At 43.4% G+C, this 6,707-nt stretch overlaps 1 pseudogene; it reads right to left on the bottom strand.

Moving 5' to 3' along the window:
• Positions 1-5,283: 5,283 nt before the first annotated feature.
• LOC109378697 (60S ribosomal protein L35 pseudogene) lies at positions 5,284-5,690 on the bottom strand (annotated as a pseudogene).
• Positions 5,691-6,707: the final 1,017 nt, after the last annotated feature.

Genomic DNA, 6,707 nt, shown 5'->3' with positions numbered 1-6,707 from the left:
TATAACATAAAGAAGTAAAGACTGATGTGGTTGTAAGGCTTCTACATTTTTCTTGAAGTGGTAAAATATTACCTGTGAGTAGACTGTGAAAGTACACACACACACACACACACACACACACACACACACACACACACGATCCTAGAGCACCCACTAGAATGAAAAAGCCAACAGATAAATTGAAACAGAATACTAATAATTCAAATATAAATTAATCAATAATATTAAATGTTCAAATTATCTAAAAGAAGGTATAAAATATATAACAGAGGAACAAAAATTAGAGTGGAAAAGAGAATACAAGAAATCCAATATAAACAAACACAGAGATAGTTTACAAGTAAAAGGATGGGGGGAATATCCCATGATAGAGTGATTATATTATTATTATCAGACAAAGTATAATAGATTTCAGAGCAAGGAATATTTCCGAGATAGAGAGACATTTCCTAATAATCAAGGGCTCAATTCGCCAAGAAGCTACAGCAATCTTAAATGTGTATACCCCTAACAACAGAATTTTTAAATATGTGAAGCAAAAACTGAAAGAGCTAAAGGAAAAATGGACAAATCCACAGTTGTAGCTGGAAATTTCAATACTCTTCCCTCACTAACTAGTAACAGAACAAGTAGACAGAAAATCAGCAGGCGTGTAGAAGACCTGAACAACACCATCAATAAACTTGGCCTGAACTGTATTTCTATAGGACACTTTATCCAACAACAGCAGAATACACATTCTTTTCAAGTGCATGTGGAACATTCACCAACATAGACCGTATTCTGTGCCTTTAACAAATCTTAGTAAAATACTTGTCATCAAACTCTACTCTCTGAACATAATGGAATCAATCTAGAAATCAGTAACAGAAATACATTGGGAAATAGCTAATGTTTTAACTGAGTTATCTGTAGGTTTGCATATTACTTTCCTGTTTTGTATATTTAAAAAGTTCACAGTAAAAATATAAAACTTGAAACATTAAAAGTAGCACAGAATGAAAGCTTGGTGAGAATTGAAATAATGACAGCTCCTCCTTATTTTACTAGATTGTCATCAGAGACTGATAAAACCCAAAGGAGGGTGTGCGGTGGATGGGAGGGAAGTGAAGACTCCTCATAAACTGCCAGGAGGAAAAAACGACAACAATCAAGAACATGATAGAATTGTCATGGGTAAATCAAATCCTCAATGTAAATTGTTAAATTGTGAAATGTACTTTGTAAGCCATGGTTCTATTTGTTCTGTGACATTTGATAAAGGTAGAAAATAAAGAAAAAATTTGAGAACCATGCTGTCTCTCCAGCCGCTTCTATTTGCCATTCCCCGCTTTGTTGCCTCCCTTCTCTCCCACTACCAAACTTTTCCAATTTTAGAATTCCTGGCAGTAACTGGACAAAGAATCACCAGCGTCCCTGTTTAACGAGCAATGTCTACTCAGGCCATGGATCGCCTCACCTGTTTCTGCTCATAGCGCTGCCCACTCCCATCCTCTCACCGTAAAATATTTTGATCAAGGGCCTCCTAAGCTTAGCAGCTGCCACTAGTTCTAGGATCTGGCAATGAGAATACGTTGAGTTCCACCTGAGGGAACTTGGGCAAGTCACCTGATGCTAACTAAGCCTTAGTTTCCTTATCCGGGAAATAATGAAATTAACACACTTCACAGGAATTGTGGGGATTAAATGAGATAATCAATGTGAATGTGCTTTGTCAGCAGAAAAAGCACCTCACCGATAATTTATTGCTTAAAGATCCCAGCCTCAGGATCTTCAGGTGGATCTTCAGGCACTCACCTGGGGTAGTGATCAGTTCCTTGAAAAAGTGTGACCTGAGTCAGTGAAGCGTCCATCTTACTAAAGGAAGGGCAAAGGTGGCCAGCTGACCACAGAAATCCCTGCTCCATCCCACAGGGTAGAGTTGGTGCTGGGAAGTGGCTGACAAGGCACAGACTACATTTCCCTCCCACCCTGGTATCTAAGTGTGGCCAAGGGTCTAGTTCTTGCCATTGGAATGTAAGCCACAGCTTTTAAGAAGCAGGGGTGCTTTCTCCTTGCTAGTTTCTTCTGGCTGGCTACACGTGCTGATGAAAATGACCATTCCCAGTGAATAGAGCCACAGGCCAGAAGGAGTCTGAGTCCCTTCTCACAAGAAACACCTGTGTGGGACCACTACATGAGTATGAAGTAAACATCTATAATTATGAGCAATTATACATTTTTGGTATATGTGATAAAGCAGTGGGCATGACATTAAACCTATAATTCCTTGCTCTGCCAAGGTTTTGTGACCTTGGCCAAGGTACCTATACTCCTTCTACCTTAGTTATCTCACCAGTAAAGTAATAATAGTTCTTGCCTCACTGGATTTTTACGAAAGTTAACTGATGTAATGCACTTGTACAAGGTGCCAATAACGATACATGTTCAATAATGTTGGCCATTATTATCAATAGCACAGAATTACTAAATCTTTTTTGAAAGTTTATTCCTACATTCTAGGAAAAAAATTCTGTCTCTGCAGCTTGCCTCCAGGTGACTGTGGCCATTAAATGCACATCAAAGTATCTCCAAGGGGGCCGGCCAAGTGGCGTGTTGGTTAACAGTTGGCTTGGGATGCCAGCTCTGAGCAGCAGGGCCCCAGTTCGGATCCCACATGAGGGCCAGTGACACTGTGCTCTCTATAGCTAAGATGGTGAACAACAGCTTGACCTGGAGCTGGGCTGCCATCAGTCGCCGGTGACGGCTGCATTGGAGCTGCAGTGGGCTCCCGTAAGCTACCGTGAGCGGCTGACAGCCAGCGTGAGCTGCCAAGAGCCACTGTGAGCAGCTGTCCAGTGACCCGCGACCGATCTGCCTCACCCGGGAAGAGCGCAATGATAATACCAACATGGGCCAGTGAAGTGACGTCCTCCACAACTAGATGAAGAACAAAAGGACAGAAACTTGTTTGTTCTCCTTTCCTGATTCCTCAACGCTCTTCCTCTCCCCCAATTCCCCAATAAAATCTTTAAAAAAAAGAAAAGTATTCTCCAAGGAAATTTTTTCAGGGCCTTAGTATTTTTCCTGGACAGTTTGTGTCTTAATTTGAACATAGTTAACTTGGCAAACACCTAAGCCTAAGTTTAAGGCTCAGATATTACTTGAAGAGTCATATGTGTGGATTTAATGCTAGTTCAGGACTTGACCTACAATTACAGAGAAGCCCCACTCACTCACCTGTTTGCTGTTGCCACACAGCTGCAGGTCCCACTGTAACCAGCAGAGGGCAGTGCTTCACACAAACTTTTGCAGATACCACTATTGATAGTTTTTTTTTTCCTCTTTCCATTTTCATTCCTTGCCTTTAGAAGAAGGACCATGATATTTCAGAAAAGTCTGGTTATCCTCGGTTGTGCTCAGCTTTTATAGATCTGAGTCTCTCTGTGTGGTCACTGGCACTCCTGTGGCTGGGAGAGGCGTATCCGCTGAATGTAAGAATAGGAGCCCCCGCGTTTCCCCAGATCTGCTGGCACTGCCACCTGCTCTCTTTGTCCTCCTTTCCTGAGTCACTTGACACCCACCCAGTTTCTGCAAACGATTCCACCCCATCTTCTCCCACAGCATCGCAAATTCCAGGACTCGGTCCTATGTATCTCAGTGATTGATTCTCAGCTGAGTGTGTTGGAGTTGGGGGGAAGGTAAGAATGAATTTCAGAATCTCCTATGAAGGTTCTGACAACACACATGCCCGGGTTTCACTCCAGATCTCCCGAATCAGATGCTGGGTGGGTGAAAGTTTGAAGAAGCTCCTGAGGTGAAGGAGGTCTGACAAGCACTCCCACGTCCGCCCTGCGTAGTGTTGCTGAGTTAATGAAGACCTAGATGAAGCAAATGGCGGGAGACGGAGAGGAGGGCCAGGTGGGGGTGGAGCTGGCATGACTCAGCGATTGACTGGTTCTGTTACTAGCCCCACGGGGAAATCTGAAGCCCATTCACTCCCAACAGGTGATCTCACTGCCGTCTTAACTGAGAAAATTAAAGCTCTCTGACTGTTCTGCCCTCCTCAATAACGCTCTGGGTTCTTTTCTATATTCTCCATCTTTCCTCCCCACGCAGCGCTCAGCCTGTCTCTGCCCCCACCCATGTTTGCAGCCCGCCCTCCTTGCCCCTCTGGGGATGCTCTCCTCCCATTATCGGTCCCCCACTTGTTTGGCATCACCCTCTGCAGGGTTCATTTCCTCCTTCCAGAGCCTAGGTTCCTCTGTCTTCAGAGCTTCCCTCTTTCTCACTCCCCATCCAACAATCACCAGTTTAATGAGTTCTCCCTGATCCTGACGATCCTTCCACTCCACCCCCTCTTCTCTGTCCCTGTTTTTGTGCTGAATTCTGTCACTCCTTGCCATGACTGCCGACACATCCTCTGAATTGGCCTGTCTCCACGTGTCTCCCTCTTCAGACTAACTCTAGAGTCTTCTAACGTGTTAATCTGACCTGTCTTGCCCTGACTGAAAACCTTTCACTGCCCGCTGCTCAACACCACTGGACAAAGCCCAACGCCTGGGCGTATCACACAGGCCTTCTCCACCTTCCATGTTCCCTCTGCACTTCTTATACCAGCAATATGCATGCATGAACCTTTTACAGAAGGTTTACCTTTGCCTGCCACTCCTTTCTCCATTTTGCTTCCTAAAGCAAACTCCCATTCATCCCACAAAACCCAGCTCAGGCACCACTTCCCACGAAAAGACTTTCCTGATACCTTTGAATAGATTCATTGTTCTCTCGTAGGATAATTCTGATCTAATATCAGACCCTCACTGGTGGCACCTTCCCACTCTGCAACCTTGGAGTCAGTAAGTATTCCTTTTTTGCATACTTTATTCATTGACAATTCTCTCTTCCTTTCCAAGCTTTGAGCTTCTTGAGGACAGAGACTGGGAATTATTCTTTTCAGTGTCACCAGTGCCTAGCACAGTGCCTCACTCAGTAATTGTACAAATTGGGTTAGAGTTCATCTCTCTGCTTCCTTTCACTGATAGACTTCTTTAAAATATCAAATCCCTGCCTTTAAGGTGTTTCTACTCCTACACATTCCATCACCCACTAAAACCTGTTTTTCTCCCACGTTTATGATCCTTTAAAGAAATAAATGACTCAGCTGCAGGTCTAAAGTACCCGGTGCCCATTCACTTCCCATCGTCTTCACCCTCTGGGTCTGTGACTGTTGACTACCATTCTCCTTGACATTCTTCCTTTGGTTTCTGTAGCGAGTAGTCATTGTTTTTTTTTGTTGTTTTTTTTGTCAGCCAGTTTGTGCTTTATTGATGCTGTGATACTTAGGCCTTGACCGCGTACTTCCGCAGTGGGTACAGCCGCTCCTTCCGCTGCTGCTTCTTGGTCTTCAGGTTCTCTTCGTGCTTGTTGAGCCGGCGGCGCATGGCTCGTGTTTTCTTGGGTCGAAGATCCAGTGGCTTGTACTTCTTGCCCTTGTAGAATTTCCTGAGGTTCTCTTTCTGAGTCTGGTTAATGATGGTGAGCACACGGGCAATGGATTTGCGAACAACTCGGATCTTGGAGAGCTTGGAAGCCGCGCCACCAGTCACTTTGGCGACGCGTAGCTGGGACAGCTCCACTTTCAGGTCGTCCAGCTGTTTCAGCAGCTCCTCCTTCTTCTTGCCACGAAGGTCTCAAGCCTTAATTTTGGCCATGGCTGAACAAACCACCGGAGCCGCCTCCTGCTGGGAGAGAAAGAGCTGTTTTACTGTTTCTTAAATGATAGATTCCTAGTGATGGACAAGTTATGCACCTTATAATTCTTAAAGATCCTGTTTAGCCAGTAGTGTTTGAAACAATTGATAAGTAGTAAACATCCTTTAAGTGCCAAGGCAGGAACTCAGCTCTGGCCATTATCGGAAGAAATTGAAACATAGTTAGGATAAGTTAGTCATTAGTGAAGAACAGATGCGGCTGTACCCTGTAATAGAAACATCGTGAGGAAGTAGAATTCGGAGAAAAACAAACTTCTAAGGAAAATAGACTCTGGGAAGGAAGGAACATTGAAACTATGTAGAAAACAATTTCCTAATGGGTAAAGGTTTAAACGTGGAAAAACAACTTTGGGAAAAACAGCTTAATGACGTATATAGTTACCTGCCCAGTATAAAAAGGACAGGCTGTAAAAATAAAATGAGACATTAATTCTTGAAAAGCACTTCTCTGTCTCCGCGCCGTCTCCACCTGAGGGAACCCCTGGACTTGTGGGAGCCGGTCTCCCGCATAGTTTCTCATCAAATTGATTTATACATTCAACAAAATCATAGCATCTTTCTTTTTAGGTAGAAAAAAGAGCTTATTCTAAAATTAATACAGAAATTCAAAATACCATAGCCAAAACATATTTGAAAAGGAACAAAGTTGGAGGTAATGCAAATTCAAACCATAACACACCCTCCAGAGTAGCTAAAATTGAAATGTTGGCAATAAATGTAGCATAACTAGAATTCTCGAACATTGCCTGTGAAAATGTAACTTGGTAAAACCAATTTGCAAAAAGTTTGGCATTATCTATTAAAGTTGAACATATACCTTTTTTTTTTTAAGATTGTTTTATTGGGGAATTGGAGAAGGGTAACAGCGCTGGGGAATCAGGGGGAAGGGGAACAGACAAGTTGCTGTTGTTTTGTTCTTCAGTCTAGTTGTGGAGGACGTTGCTTCACTGGCCCAAG

Source organism: Hipposideros armiger, unplaced genomic scaffold (genome assembly GCF_001890085.2).
Source record: "Hipposideros armiger isolate ML-2016 unplaced genomic scaffold, ASM189008v1 scaffold_2596, whole genome shotgun sequence".
Lineage (NCBI taxonomy): Eukaryota > Metazoa > Chordata > Mammalia > Chiroptera > Hipposideridae > Hipposideros > Hipposideros armiger.
Note: the sequence above shows the minus strand (reverse complement) of the source record. Positions and strands in the feature narration are given on the sequence as shown.